We start from the raw sequence: 14,868 nt of genomic DNA, 5'->3' as shown, positions 1-14,868 counted from the left end.
CTAGATGATTTGACCCCAACTTACCTTTCAACCACCTTTCACACTATCACTGCCCTTTCCCTGAAACTTTCTAGACTCTATCCTTTCAGATCCCTTACAGGCCCTGATTGACCTTTGCTCTGCTGCTATCTCTGCCCAAAAGGCCCTCCTTGCACCACATACCCTCCCAGACTCCAGTGTTTGTGAGTACAACAGCACCTCCTGTGGATTGAATGTGTCATCCCCAAATTCATGTGTTGAAGCCCTAATTTCCAATGTGGTTGTAATTGGAGGTGTGGCCTTTGGCAGGCAATTAGGTCATGAGAGTGGAGCCCTCATGCATGGGGTTAGTGACCTTCCAAGAAGAGAAGAGAGAGGAATTCTCTCCCTGCCCTGTGAGGATACAGCAAGAAGGTGGCTGGCTGCAACCCAGGAAGAGGGCTCTCACCAAGAACTGAACCAGCCAGCACTGTATCTTAGACTTCCCAGCCCTCAGAACTGCAAGAAATAAATTCCTATTGTTTAAACCACCCAGTCTATGTTATTCTGTTACAGCAGCCTAAGAAGATTAAGATAGCACCTGTAAAGCACTTTGTAACCTAGGCCTTGACCCAGGCTCCCTGCCCACCCCCTCAGACCTTAGGCTGGCAGGTGAGGTAGGCCCTGGCTCCCTTTATCTCCAGTGAAGCAGCTGCCTTAGCAGCTTAGCACAGTCTGCTTTGCAGTGAAGAGACTAAACTATGTCTAGACATCCCATAGGCTCTGAGAAGGCAGGAATGAAAAGCATTTGACTTTGCCTTCTGAAGCAGCGGCAGGGAAAGTCCCTAGTACACCCATGAATGCTTCCTGACCTATTACTGCTGCTGGAAACAGACTATGGAGCTCAAGACCTATGCACTCTCCTCACTCCCATCTTGCCAGGTTAATCAAGCTCCGTCTTATGGCAGAAACTCAGAATGTAAGCTTTTGACTATTAGAGCTGGCCCTGAATCCTCATTCTACCACTCATGAACCAGGTAACCTCAATATGTTCAGCTATTAAATAGGGGATATTATCTGTCTTGTGATGGCAATTGTAAGGATTAAAGTAGTCAAAAGTCTGGCCCTTCAGCAGCTTAAATTCTAGTGGAAGGAAGACTGGGGAAAAAAAAACTTGTAAATGAATAATACAATTTCACAAAGTGATAAGTGCTATGAAAAAATGAAATAAGGTAATAGAGGCTCTTAGAAGGGAAGGGAAGAGTGCTGTTCTGGAAGGCAGAGCAAATTAGACATCCACTTAGGAGAGCAAAATGCTGAAGGGTTGAACTATCTGGCCTGTGGGCTGAGATGTCCAAGGCCTTGACCTAGGCTGCCTGCCCACCCCCTCAGACCTTAGGCTGGCAGGTGAGGTAGGCCCTGGCTCCCTTTATCCCCAGCAAAGCAGCTGCTTCCTCCACAGCTCCTCCTTGGAGCACAACCAGCCAAGAGCTCTTCATGTCAGCATACTCTAACCCTAGTCATCTGGGTGGGCTGAATGACTAGGGAATCGTTTCACTGGGGGCAAAGTAGCCAAAGAGGAAATTCTCTAGGGTAAGTCCAAAGTGCAAAGTCTCCCAGGAGTCCAAGGTACAGACTCCGAGGGACTTCTGGGCAGGGAGTCAAAGGGCCTTTTCTGTCATTCCAGAGGGTAGGATTTAGCAAGGAGATACTGAGCAGATGCTCTGTGCACAGAGTCATGTGTGGGACAAGAGTGTGTGGGAGAGAGATCTGTGATGAGAGTCAGTGAGCGCTGAGCACCAACTCCATGTCAGGCGCTCGTGGGAGCACTGTACATGCATGTACTAACCCCTTCATCCTCTCAACAGCTCATGAGGTAGGTGTTACAGATCAGGACTCTGGGAGAGCTGCAGAGATTGAGATGCAGTGAGCTTGAAGTTGTCCCCGGCCTCAACACTGAGCTGCTCCAAAGGCCTCTCCTCTGTTAAGGGTATTGGCACCAACGGGGCCTGGCACACTCCATAGTTCTTATGCAGAGGGCTAAGCTCAGGGCTGGTGAGCTAAGACCTGTTGGCTATTGCCTATTTTATACCACCTGCAAGCTAAGAATAATTTTTAGAGTTGTAAATGGTTAGGAAAAATCAAAAGAAGACTATTTCATGACACATGAAAATTTCATGAAATTCAGATTTCAGCTCCACATATAAAGGTTCTTTTTTAATTAGAAAATTGGTATCATGTTGTATATTTCCACTGTTGTCTTCAAATTATTATTTTCTTAATTGAGGTATAGTTGACGTACAATATTATATAAGTTTCAGGTGAACAACATAGTGATTCACATTTTTAAAGGTTATGTTTCACTTATAATTATTATAAAATGTTGTCTGTATTCCCTGTTTTCTCATATATCCTTATAACTCATTAATTTTTATAATATTTATTTATTTATTTGGCTGTTTCAGATCTTGGTGCAGCATGAAGGGCCTTCATTGCATCATGCGGCCCATGGAGTCTCAAATTGTGGCACATGGGCTCCAGAGCCTATAGGCTTTGTTGCTCCAAGGGATGTGGGACCTCAGTTCCCCAACAAGGGATCGAACTCATGTCCCCTACATTACAAGGCAGATTCTTACCCACTGGATCACCAGTGAAGTCCTAGCTCATTTATTTTATACACAGTAGTTTGTACCTCTTAATGTCCACCCCTATCTTGGCCCTCCCCACAAATAAAGTTTTATAGAAACATAACCACATCCACCCATTTGTTTACTTGTTGTCTATAGGTACTGTCCTACTACAGTAGCAGAGTAGTTTGGCCTGAAAAACTGAAAATATTTACTATGTGGCCTTTTAAAGAAAAAGTTTGCCACTCTTGGTGATCAACATTGAGCTCTGGTGCCCAACGTGCAGTGGACATTTCAATACTGACTGAATGAATGCATACATAAAATAATTTTTTAATTCAGTTAAAAAAATGTTTAAGGGTAGATGAGATTTATTAGCTCATGGCAAGGTCCAAAATGATTAATGATAATGATGATAAGAGTCCTTTCCTGGGGGTCCTTTAGTTTGGGGGACAAGTGACCCCTGGCAGAACACTAGGCTGTAATTAGTTGTCACTGAAGGAGCTTTCCCCAGGGTTCCCCCCTCCTTTTTGCTCTTCGTGCCAGGTAGCCTCCCTGCCAGGGAAAGTTGACCTGAGCTGGCTATTTTATTACAAAGCTAGAGGGAGTGCCAGGGCTGTTGCCAAGCCAGTTAGACTCCTGGGGCATCGGAACAGAGAGGGAGGTGGCTGCTGGGTGGGGAAGCAGGACAGAAGATACAGCAAGTGGAGCCCTGGACCTCAGCTGGGTGTAGGCAGGACAGCAGGGCATGGTCCCATATACCAGCCACTAGCCCTGCCCTGCCAAGGCTTCCTGCTGCTCAGAGGATCTCCACCAGGGCCCTTCCTGCAAGAGAAACTGAAGAATCAGTCCCTCCCTCAAAAGTCCCTGGGTGTGAGGATTCAGCTGTGTTACTAATAATCCATGTTTGCTGAGCCCAGGCAGGTATTGTGCTGCACATTTCTCTTTCATGATCTCATTTTACTCCCACAGCAGCCCCACAAGGTACACACTGTTATTGTCCCCATTTTACAGACCAGGAGACTGAGGCTCATTAGGGTTAAGGACCTGCCTAAGGGCTAGTAAATGGCGGTGCCAGAATTTGCACTGGGCTGTATGACTCTCAGACCCTTAACCAGGACTGAACCAGAGTGTTTATTGTAGTGCTGAGTTTTGGGGCTTCACTTCAGCAGTTCTGAGTCAAAAAGACTAGGGTGGGCCTAGGAATATGCATTAACCTAGGTGGTTCTGATACAGTGGACCAAGCTCTGGGAAGCACAGCCTGAGGGCAGATCTCCAGGCACCTTGGGAAAATCTACCTCCTTTGGTGGGCTGGAAAATTCTGTCTGCTGAAAGCAAGCAAATTGAGTCCTGAGATCTGCTCCTAGGCCCGTCCAGCCCACAAGAAGTCTTGCTCTCAGGATTGGGGTGCAGTTCGGAGGTCAAGGCAGCAGGGACTGGAGGTAGTGCCTGTGTGAGGGCCTTGAGGAGATATTTTTTCACCTTTTACTTATTTATTTAAAATTTTAAATATTTTGACCACATTGCATGTCCATGAGGTCTTTTTGTTTCCCTGACTGGGGATCGAACCTGCACCCCCCACATTGGCAGCACAGAGTCCTAACACTGGACCACTGGGGACGTCCCCACTTGGGAAAGATTTGTACCAGGAAGGGTGCACAGTGCACCCTCTGGGTCCCCGGGTCTGCCCAGGGCGTGAGGGTGAGCAGCCACAGGGTCCTGGCTTTGTTGGCTCCTGTGGGCTTTGATTTGTGCAGAGATAAGAGAATAAATTGCAATGTCTGCTCATCAGCCTGCTTCATTTCAACTCAGTGTCTATGCCAGTGCCACTACTCTATGCCGAGGCATAAGGGAAGGTTTCCTGCAGGAGCCTGTTTTGAGCTGCACCTTGAAGGGCAAGAAGGCATAGTCAGACAGAGGGATAAGCAGGCAGAGAGAAGACAGAGGAGGAGGCTTGCCAAGCCCACTGGGGGACCCAGTGAGGTCCTCCCTCACTGGTCTGTGACCGGTGCAGAGTTGGTGGCACTGAGAATAGCAAGTTCGTGGATGTGAACGTGCATGTGTGAACGAAATTCAGGCACATGTGTTCACATGCATGACAGGAGGTGAGTGGGCATCTATTCATGGGTGCAGATGTATTTGCCAGGGTCTGCCCTCAGACAAACTTTATCTATTTGCCCACAGACAAAATCTGTACACACACATGCATCACATGTGCTTGTGGGTTTATGTGTGAGCACAAATGTGAAAACTTGAGTGTTAGATCACATGTATTGCACACAGCCAGGGAACATATGGGGAAACAAAGGTGTGCGTGCACGCAGGTATACATGTACGCGTGCCACCTCAGGGAGTCAGCCTTTAGACTTTCTGATTCTGGGTCTATGGCCCCCATAAGTATTAATGGTTAATGTTGTTGAGTCAGGCCTCCACTTTTCATGTATCACCTCAATTAATTTTCTCAACAATCTTACATGGTGGGCTTAAAACAGTTATTTAATAATCTTCTGAGTTATTACCCCATTTTACAGATGAAGAAACTGAGGCTTAGAAAAGTAAAGTGACTTGCTCTTGTGGCTCAGAGAGTAAGGAATCTGCCTGCAATGCAGGAGATGTGGGTTCTTTCCTGGATTGGGAAGATCCCCTAGAGAAGCAAATGGCAACCAACTCCAGTATTTCTGCCTGGAGAATCCCATGGACAGAGGAGCCTGGTGGACTACAGTTCTTGGGGTTGCAAAAAAGCCAGATATGACAGCAACAAACAACATACAGATGAAGAAACTGAGGCTTACAAAAGTAAAGTGATTTACTCAGAGTCACCCAGCCAAAAGGCAGGAGAGCTGGGATTGAGCTCAAACTATCAGACCTCAGAGGCCTCTGCTTTATCATTTTCTGCAAGCTGCTTCTTAGCAATTCACAAAGCTCCAGGGAGGAAATGCCTTGGGCACCCTCCTACCCCTGGCCTGGACCCGGCACAGACACTCAGGGCTTCTCACATGCTAGGTAGGAAGGGGCTATTCCTGGGACCTGGGTCTTGCGACCCAGGGCTACACATGTAGAAAGGTCACACAGAGGTGAAATGGGGCAGTCTTTGTTTATACAAAACCCCAAAGAATTTGGGCCAGAGCCAGTGGAGGCCCCTAGCCTGAGCACACGGTGCGTTTCCTGCCCTCTGGAACAACAGCCCAGCTCGGAGAGTTACCCCCAGGCTTTTCTAGCATGGTTTCTTGAAGGCTGCTTGTTAGCACCTGTCCCTGAAAAAGGCAAGGATTGAGCCTGGGGACCAGAATGGACTTGGAAGCCAGGGCAGGCCCTTCTTGGCTCTGACAGCCTGTTGGTGACAGTGGCACCAACTTGCATTCTTGTCTTTTTTTCTTGCATTGACGGTACAAGTGCCATATAAAAACCAAAACAGACAATAATAATTTTTAAAAAAATAAGTCACATAGAATCATTTTCTCAACCATTTGGAGATGACTGATCTAAATTCATATGTCTTTTAGGCAAGACAGTTCATTTCTCTGAGCCTCTGTTTTCCCATCTATAAAATGAGGATGATAATAATACTTCCACATGAATTATGATGAGAATTAAATGAAATAATGAATGCGGAGCTTTCCAAACTGCCAGGCACATAGCCTGAGCATGCTCAACAAATTGCTAGGAGTATCATTTTCATTGCATTTGCATCGACAGCACTGACATCATTTCTTCCTGTGACCTTGGAAAAGCATTTGGACCTTCATCCTCCCCACCATAGAGATTATCTTGAGTTTTCTTTGGTTAAGCTCATTTGAGTATTTTAAAAGATAACTTATTTTCATAATTCTGTACCATAAAATTCACCCCTTTTAAAGTGTACAATGTAAAAAATAAATAAATAAATAAAAATAAAGTGTACAATGTAATTGTAAATGAACTATATTTCAATAAAAACTAAGAAAATAATGAAATAAAGTAAAACATCATAATATTAAAAAATAAAAAATACGGTTTACAATTCAGTGGGTGTTAGCATTTTCATGGTTGGATGGCATTGTCCAACCTTCACTACTATCTCATTCCAGAACATTCTCATCACTCCCAAAACAAACCCCAAAACCCCCTATTCATTAGCAGACCCTCCTCTTTACCCCTTCTCCTCAGCTCCTGGCAACCACCAACCTACTTTGTGTCTCCTTGGATTTGCCTGTTCTGGACATTTCCTATAAATGGAATCATATGGAATGAGGTATTTTGCACCTGGAATCTTTCACTTAGCAGTGATGTTTTGTAGAGTCATCCATGCTGTGGCAGGTATCATTTTTCATTCCTTTTTGTGGCTGAATAGTATTCCCTTTTACAGGTATGCTATCTTTTGTTTATTCATTAGTTGATGGATATTTGAGTTGTTTCCACATTTTGGTTATTATGAGTAATGCTGCTGTAAACATTGGTATACACAGTTGTGTGGACGTATGCTTTCAGTTCTGTTGGTTATGTACCTAGGAACAGAATTGCTGCGGTCTTGTGGTGACCATGTGTTACCTGAGGTCTTGTGGCGAACCTGTTTCTCACGGTGGCTGTAGCATTTTACGTTTCCAATGGCAGTGTATGAGGGTTCTAATTTCTCCACATCCTCACCAGTACATTTGATTGTCCATGTTTTTGATCACGGTCATCCTCTTGGGTTGTAAAGTGATATGTCATTGTGGTTTTGATTTGCATTTCCCTAATGGCTTATGATGTTGAGCAAATTTTCATGTGCTTGTTGACCATCTGTATATATTTTTTGGAGACATGTCTCTTGAAATCCTTTGCCATTTAAAAATTCTTTTGACTTTAGCTAACATTTACTGAGCACCTACTGTGTACTGCCTTACTGGGATGGGCAGGGACACACAGAACCATGGACTCTGCTTGGGGCATGAAGGCTTACCCTGCTCCCCTCCCAGGACTGTCCCACTGGAGCATGTGTGTGATAGAAGAGACTCTGATCCAGAAGGGAAGGAAGCACAGGCTGGAGAACGGCCTCGGGTTTCAGAGGCTCTGTCTGTGCCATGCACCCTTCCAGGGGCCTGCCTTGCCCATTGGCTGCCCAGCCACACTCAACACCAGTGTGATTGATACCTAGCAGTCAGAAGCTGACTGGGCATGGCAGTCACCCAGGTCACCAACAGAGGAGGCACCCTCTGGGTAAGCACCCACAGGGAGTCCCAATTTAAACCCATGACCACCCAGCAAGAGCTCCCACACAGACCCTGGTCATCTCCAAGCAGCTCTGCAGGGAGAGTGCTGGGGACAGCAAGGCTGCTGGAGCCTAAGCAATAGGAAGATAAATGGACCCTGCTCTGGCCCAGACTGCTGTGTGCTTTAGGCATGTCTCTTGATAAGCCTAAAGCACATGACAGAAAACTGAGCCTCAGTTTTCTCATCTGTGAAATGGGAGACAGCACAGTCTCTTGAGTCCCTTATGAAGCTGAAATGAAACGTGGTATGCAAAGAGGTTTACACAGATTGGGAAAGAGGAAATGTTCACTAGATATAACTCATGTCATCTGAAAACTGAGAGGGACAAGATGATCTACACATGCTTGACTCCTTCCTAGAAAAGAGAGGTCATAAGGAGTCAGGGGCACCCTCATGTCATATGAAAGGAGCAAAGAGGTGGGCCAGACTCCCAGCCACAGCTGCCGCTATGGGGAGGAGCCACCCTGAGCTCAGGGTTATGCAAAAAGAATTTCAGAGGCAGTGGCCTCAGCCTCATGGAAAGTCGGACCATCCTAGGAAGCTGTCTGGCCTCTGGGGCTCTTGGTCTTCATCCCGGTTTCTCCTCAGCCTGTGCCATGGCGGCCAGGCGCCGACTCACCGATCTGACAAGCTCATGGCCGAGGGGAAGTATGTTTCCAGATACGGTGAAAATAGATCCTTCTCCAAATATGCTCATTGTGGCTAAGAAAAATAAATAGAACCAAGAAGGAAAAGAGAGCAGTGAGCAGTCATCAGATGGGGCCAGGCCTGGGCGGGTCTGGAAAGGCAAGCTACAGTTGGGTGGAGGTTGGGCTTGTGCAACCGAATGGTGTGCGTGCATGTGTGTGAGTGTGTGCATGTGTGTATGACTGAGTTTAAGCATGACTGAGCATGTGTGATAGTAATTGTGAGTATGTGTGAGTATGAGAGTGGATATGCATGAATGTGTGTGAGTGTATGTGTGAGTATATGCAGGCTGAGTCTGTCGGTGCATTTGTGTATAAGGTGAAGTCTGTGAGCACATGCAAGCATGTGACTGAATACGTAAGCATTGTGAGTCTATGTGCATGTGAGAGCGTGCAAATGAGTGTGAGCATGTAGGAGTGCGAAAGTGTATGACTGCACGCATGTGTTTACCAGTGCATATGTGTGCATGTGTAAGTAAGCATCTGTGTATGTGTGTGTGAGTGTCTGAGTGAGAATGTGTGTATGAGTACGTGTGTGTGTTCACTTGTGTCGTATGGTGTGCACACATGAGCAAATGTATGTGAGCGTTGTACAAGCAGGTTTGACAGTGAGTACATGTGTGCACGTGCTCATGCAAGAGATGTTCCGAGTCACTCACTAATGGTGATGGCCCTGAGGGAAGGGAGAATTCTCTGCGCTTAGTCACTCAAAGCCCAGACACAATCAAATCGAGAATGTATTTCAAAATACACTGGCTGCATTTATCATGGAGATGCCGTGCTTCTCAGAGGGCCCATGAGGCTTCCTAGAGTTGCTGCTCCAGGGACCTCATGGAAGAACAGGAAGTTGGAAACTGAAGGGGCTTGTAGCTCCTCCCCACAAAGACTTCCTGGTCCACATGGGGAGACTGAGGCCCAGGGTCATACAGCTGGTTGGGGCAGAGCTGTGCTTAAGGACTCGGCCTTCACGCCTCTGTTTGGTGATCTCGTTGTACTTCCCACCAAGACATGGCTTCCGCCTCCCCAGGCATCATTCATTCATTCATCCAGCAAATGTTTACTGAGGACATGTTGGGAGCTACACACCAAACTGGGCTCTGCCTCAAGCTTTCCTCCTAGTGTGGAAATGTAGACTGTAAACCTATAGCCCAGCTAATAAGATAATTCCAGATTCTGATCAGAGCCTTGAAGTCAGGAAGGCAGGGTGATGCGATCCTGAGGCCTCCTTCAACAGAGTGACAGGAAGGGCCTCTGCAGAGTGACATTCGAGCTGACACCAGGGTACGGGAGCCAGTTCCTCACAGCTGGGTCACCAGACCCATTTTCTTTCATTTTATGTATATATTTTATTTATTTATTTATTTTCCTGTTCAGTTCAGTTCAGTTCAGTCGCTCAGTCATATCCGACTCTTTGAGACCCCACGGATCGCAGCATGCCAGGCCTCCCTGTCCATCACCAACACCCAGAGTTTACTCAAACTCATGCCCATCGAGTCGGTGATGCCATCCACCCATCTCATCCTCTGTCGTCCCCTTCTCCTCCTGACCCCAATCCTTCCTAGCATCAGGGTCTTTTCCAATGAGTCAACTCTTCGCATGAGGTGGCCAAAGTATTGGAGTTTCAGCTTCAGCATCAGTCCTTCCAATGAACACCCAGGACTGATCTCCTTTAGGATGGACTGGTTGGATCTCCTTATTTGCCTGTACAGGGTCTTAATTGCAGCATGTGGTATCTAGTTCCCTATCCAGGGATCAAACCTGGGTCCCCTGCATGGGGAATGTGGCATCTTAGCCCCTGGACCACCAGGGAAGTCCCTCCAGACCTCTTTTCTGGTGACCTTCTAGGGTTAGGTGGAGCTGTCACAAGTACTATAGGCCAGAAGGCTTCCACCACTCCCCTAGTCCAATTCTGATGAGAAGTAATGGAGAAAAACCTCCTCCCCATGGGGACTAGAGAAATCTCCCTCAGAGAAGACCAAAGCTGGTAAGCAAGTGGGCCCAAGGGAGCTGGGACCCAGGAATCACTGCTGGGGCTGTGAAGGAACCATCACCTCCACTCATGCCCTGAAACGCTGTTCCAACCTTCATGAAAGTAATAATAACCTGTGATGTTAAATAATATTAACTACTGATGATTGCTAAGCACTTTGCACATGCCAGGCACATACCAGATTATTACTGCAGTTAACCTCTTCAACACACCTTAGGAAATGGGCATTAATGTCTCGTTTAATTCATAGACAAGGAAGGTGAGGCCCTGTTGAAGTAATATGCACAAGGTCACACCACCAGGAAGGGGCAGAGCTACCATTTGCATCCAGGCCTGTGTGACCCCAAAGACTAGAGGCTCTGAACACACAACCCAGTGCCTCCTGTCTGCCTGCCCTAAGAATCTGACCAATGTGGACCTTTCTGGGCAGCCCGCCTGCCAGGATCACACTGCCTGCCCTTGGAGCTCCTACTAGTTTGGGCCTCACAACTTACCTGAATTATGAACCCTGAATTATGCTACTGTTTGCAAAGGCCAAGATAACATCACTGTCCTAAGAGCCCCTACTAGGCACCAGAGCACTGGAACTTTTACATACTGATTCCAGTCTTCAAAAGAACCCTTCTAGGTCAGGATTATGTATCTCCTCTTATAGCTGAGGAGGTAAAGAGACTGGCTGATGGTCAGGCAACTGTGGAGGGAGGTAGGTAACATAACTCCAGAATCTAATAGCCCCTCATGCTTTCACACAGGGTGCTGGTAAAATGCTTAGCCTGCTTCAAAGTCAGTAACTCCCACCCACCACCAGCCTTACCTATGCTGGGTTCAAATTCATGCCTCAGCAGTGCTACAGAAAATACCCAACCTTTGGGGTCACTTTCAAGCACTTGAAGCCACCATATTGAAATGGTGAATGCCAAGGGTCCTCCACATCTATCCCTCAAGGCTCTGAGGGAATAGATGTAAAATAACACAGCCCTATCTTAGTGTAGGGAGCCTGGGCAAGTGACTTAGCCCTTTAGAATCTTGATTTCCCCATCTGCAAAATGGGGTTATGTAATAATACCCACCTCACAGGTTTGGAGTCAGGTAAAACCAAGGTGACTTAATGGTACCTGGCACACAGGAGGTGCTCAGTAAAGATCTATGGGCAACTTGGTTGGCACTGGCTTCGAGACCCTGAGGGAGTGGTACTGTTTGGAGTTAAGAAGTTAGGGCAGAGATTTCAACTTCCTGGGTTTCTGGGGCCTCGCTCAGAGGGGCTCAGTCCTCAGCTCTCTCTGCTCTAGTCCCTGGTTTGGGCAGCAGCCCCTGACTCTCTCTCTGGGAACTCTGGGGCAATTCACAGGCCTAGCCTCTTGTGTTCACAGACCAGCTGGGTAGAGGAAACTGCAGGCTTTTCCAGACAGTTGTGCCCCAGAGCTGCAGCCGAAGGACAGAAGTATGTCCTCAGTGGGGAAGTTGCTGTTGCAACCACCGAGTTGAGAAACCAAGTGGGGAAAATCCACCAGGCTGCTGGCTCTGGGGGGCGGGGGATCTCCGGGGGTGGCATGTACACATCAGTCAATCTCCTCCTTTGTCCCTTTAGCCTGGAAACAGTGGTGGCTTCCTGCTGGTGCTACTCTCTGGGCTGCCTTTCCTTTCCCTGATAGCTCCTCCACTTTTCCATCACCTGTATAATGGATTCCTTACATTCAGTTCTCTCTATTTGAAATACTTAAAGTGGCTTCTCTTTTCCAATTGGACTCTGAAATCCAGAGAGGTAAGGCCACTTGTCCGGGATCAGAGGATCCATCCTGTGCTTTCTCAGCCCCCTCTCCCTTGGGGGAATCTACCTTCCTCACCCTCGCTCTGTGCCAGCCTCCCCCTGCTTTGTGCAGGGCTATCTGGGAATGCAGTGAACTTAAGGAACTTCATCAGCTGATTCTCACTAAAGCGTTACTGACTGATACTCAGGTATCAGAAGAAGCTAGAATCACATAGGGCCTGTCCAGAGGGATCGGAGGTCACAGAAAAGAGGCTGCGACTGCTGGAAACATTGCCTAAGGCATTTCTCTTCCTTTCTCCCTCCACCTTTCTCCCTGTGCCCTCCATGAGTAAACCAAGCCACGGAAGTTTGAGGAGTGCAGCCTGAAGAGGCTGACCCCTTTGCCATAGACAAGGATCAGAGCAGGGTAAGCGTGAGGAATGATCTGAGGTAAGTAGGCTCAGGATGGGCTTCCCAGGTAGCCCTAGTTGTAAAGAACCCACTTCCCAATGCAGGAGATGTATTGGAGATGCGGAGAGATTGGAGATTCAGGAGAGAGGAGATGCGGGTTTGATCCCTGAATGAGGAAGATCCCCTGGAGGAAGACATGAAAACCCACTCTAGTATTCTTGCCTGGAGAACCCCATGGACAGAGAAGCCTGGTGGGCTACAGTCTATGGGGTCACACACAGTTGGACACAACTGAAGTGACTTAGCATGCATTCAGCCTCAGGATGGACACATTCTGCTGTCTACTGAGGCAAGGGGTCAGATTTGATGGTTTCTGAGGACACTTGCTCTCTGAAAGTCCACGAATCTGTGACCCTTAGAGCAAGGGCATGGATTCCCCTGCGTTCTGCTCCCATTCTGATCCTGCATGGCCTGCTGATCCCTACTCTCTCTGGCCTTAGCTTGGCATCTGCTCAACGGTGAGGTTGGTCAAGTTGGTCCAGGTGGGCCCTGAAAAAAGACCCTGCGTGTGTGGGCTGATTTCTCATCCATGTCCACACCACAGTTCTCCAGAAGCTGCTTTCAGGAATCTGCTGACCTCACTGTACCTGCCCATCTGATGCCTTGTCCTGCTGTCTCAGGCTGGAGGCATCCAGCCCAGCGCCCTCTTCTCCTTGTGGTCCAATCTTCATGAGCCTGCCAGCCCATCAGCTATGGGGCCAGACCTCCCACCCCAGCTCCACCTTCACTGGCTGAGGGCTGGCTCTTCACTGGCTCTCAGAGCAGGAGGAGGCACCACCCAGCCTGGGCCGGGTTCCCCTCAAGCCTTCTGCCCCACCTCCCTCCCTTTATCTGGGGCTTCTTTTTTTCCTTTCCAGAAATGGACAGGAAAGTGGGCCAGTTCTAGAGATATGATAAGATTTTTAGAAAGATTCTGAGAGAGGTGCCAAGCCAAGAGGACAGCAAGTTGCCTTCCGCTGGAGGCTGAGGTCAGGCCCATCTAAGGTTTCTGCAGGCTCTTGGCTCTCAACCCCAACAGGTTAAAAGGCGCCTGCTTCCCACATAAAACATGTTTGAATCACTTTATAAGGGCTGTGCTCTTCTCTTATGTGTGCTCCAGGTGACAGGTTGTTCTAATATTACATTTCACAGACATTTAAAGAAACATGTAAGAGTTGCAAACTTCCGGTCCCTAAGCTGACACCCTGTGCTATGTGACCTCAATCTACTCCTCCTCCAAACACGGTACCACCGTGAACCCCCTCTTACAGGGGAGAAGACAAGCTGAGCATGGTCTGGCACATAGCCAGGGAGCTCTGGCCACGGTCTGGGTCTGCCACTCCCCATAGCCCAGACCTTTGTTACTCTGGATTCCTGGCTCTGCCGCAGGGATTCTGGGGCATGGACTTGAGGCCTGTGGGGTTCACACCTCATTAGAAGAGCTCGGAGCAGCTGAATGTCCTGGCCTGCTGGACAGAGCCCTCCTCCTGGCCCAGTTAGATGCTTGATGTAGGTCCCCCAGGACTCCTCCCAAGGGTGAGCTGCAGGGCACGTGGTTTACCTGCCAGCAGCCCGGAGGCAGGAAAACAAACACCATAAATCATCAGGAAGCCCGTGTAAATATTTTATAGATGGGACAGTAAATAATGCAGCTCCCTGGATGCACCCGACCTAGTTCACCTGCCCCACATCCAGCACCCAGGTCAGTCTGTCTGGGCCCCCCTCTCTTGCCTTGCACTTTTTAAACAAATGCTGAGGCCCAGTGCTGAGCCCTTTCACATGCACCATCTTCACTGCTAAACTTTTGCTCAGGCTGCTCCTTCTGCCTGGAACACCTTTCTCCCCAAGTCTGGCTAGTTCATCCTCCTCCTTCAAGGGTCACCTCCTCCAGGAAGCCGTCTTTGATTTCCTAGGTGGAGTCAGGCATTCTCCTGGCTCTCATAGCACCTAAGCTTCCCCCATGTGAGCTCTGCTTCCTGGAGGTGGTCATTTCCTAGTGACTTGCCTGTTCTCCTTCTGATTGGCAGCTCCCTCCAAGAGAGCAATCGTTTCCCTGCAGCTAAAGGCAAAGCTTGGCATATAGTAGGTGCTCAACAAACAGTGTTAAAGAATAGCATAAATTATCTTGTTTAATCTTTAAATGTCTGTGAAGTCTTATTGAAGTTATTTAGTTTCTTATCA

The sequence above is a fragment of the Muntiacus reevesi genome, chromosome 4 (assembly GCF_963930625.1).
Source record: "Muntiacus reevesi chromosome 4, mMunRee1.1, whole genome shotgun sequence".
In the NCBI taxonomy this organism is placed as follows: Eukaryota; Metazoa; Chordata; class Mammalia; order Artiodactyla; family Cervidae; genus Muntiacus; species Muntiacus reevesi.
The sequence above is the reverse complement of the archived record's forward strand: the minus strand, read 5'-3'. Positions refer to the sequence as shown.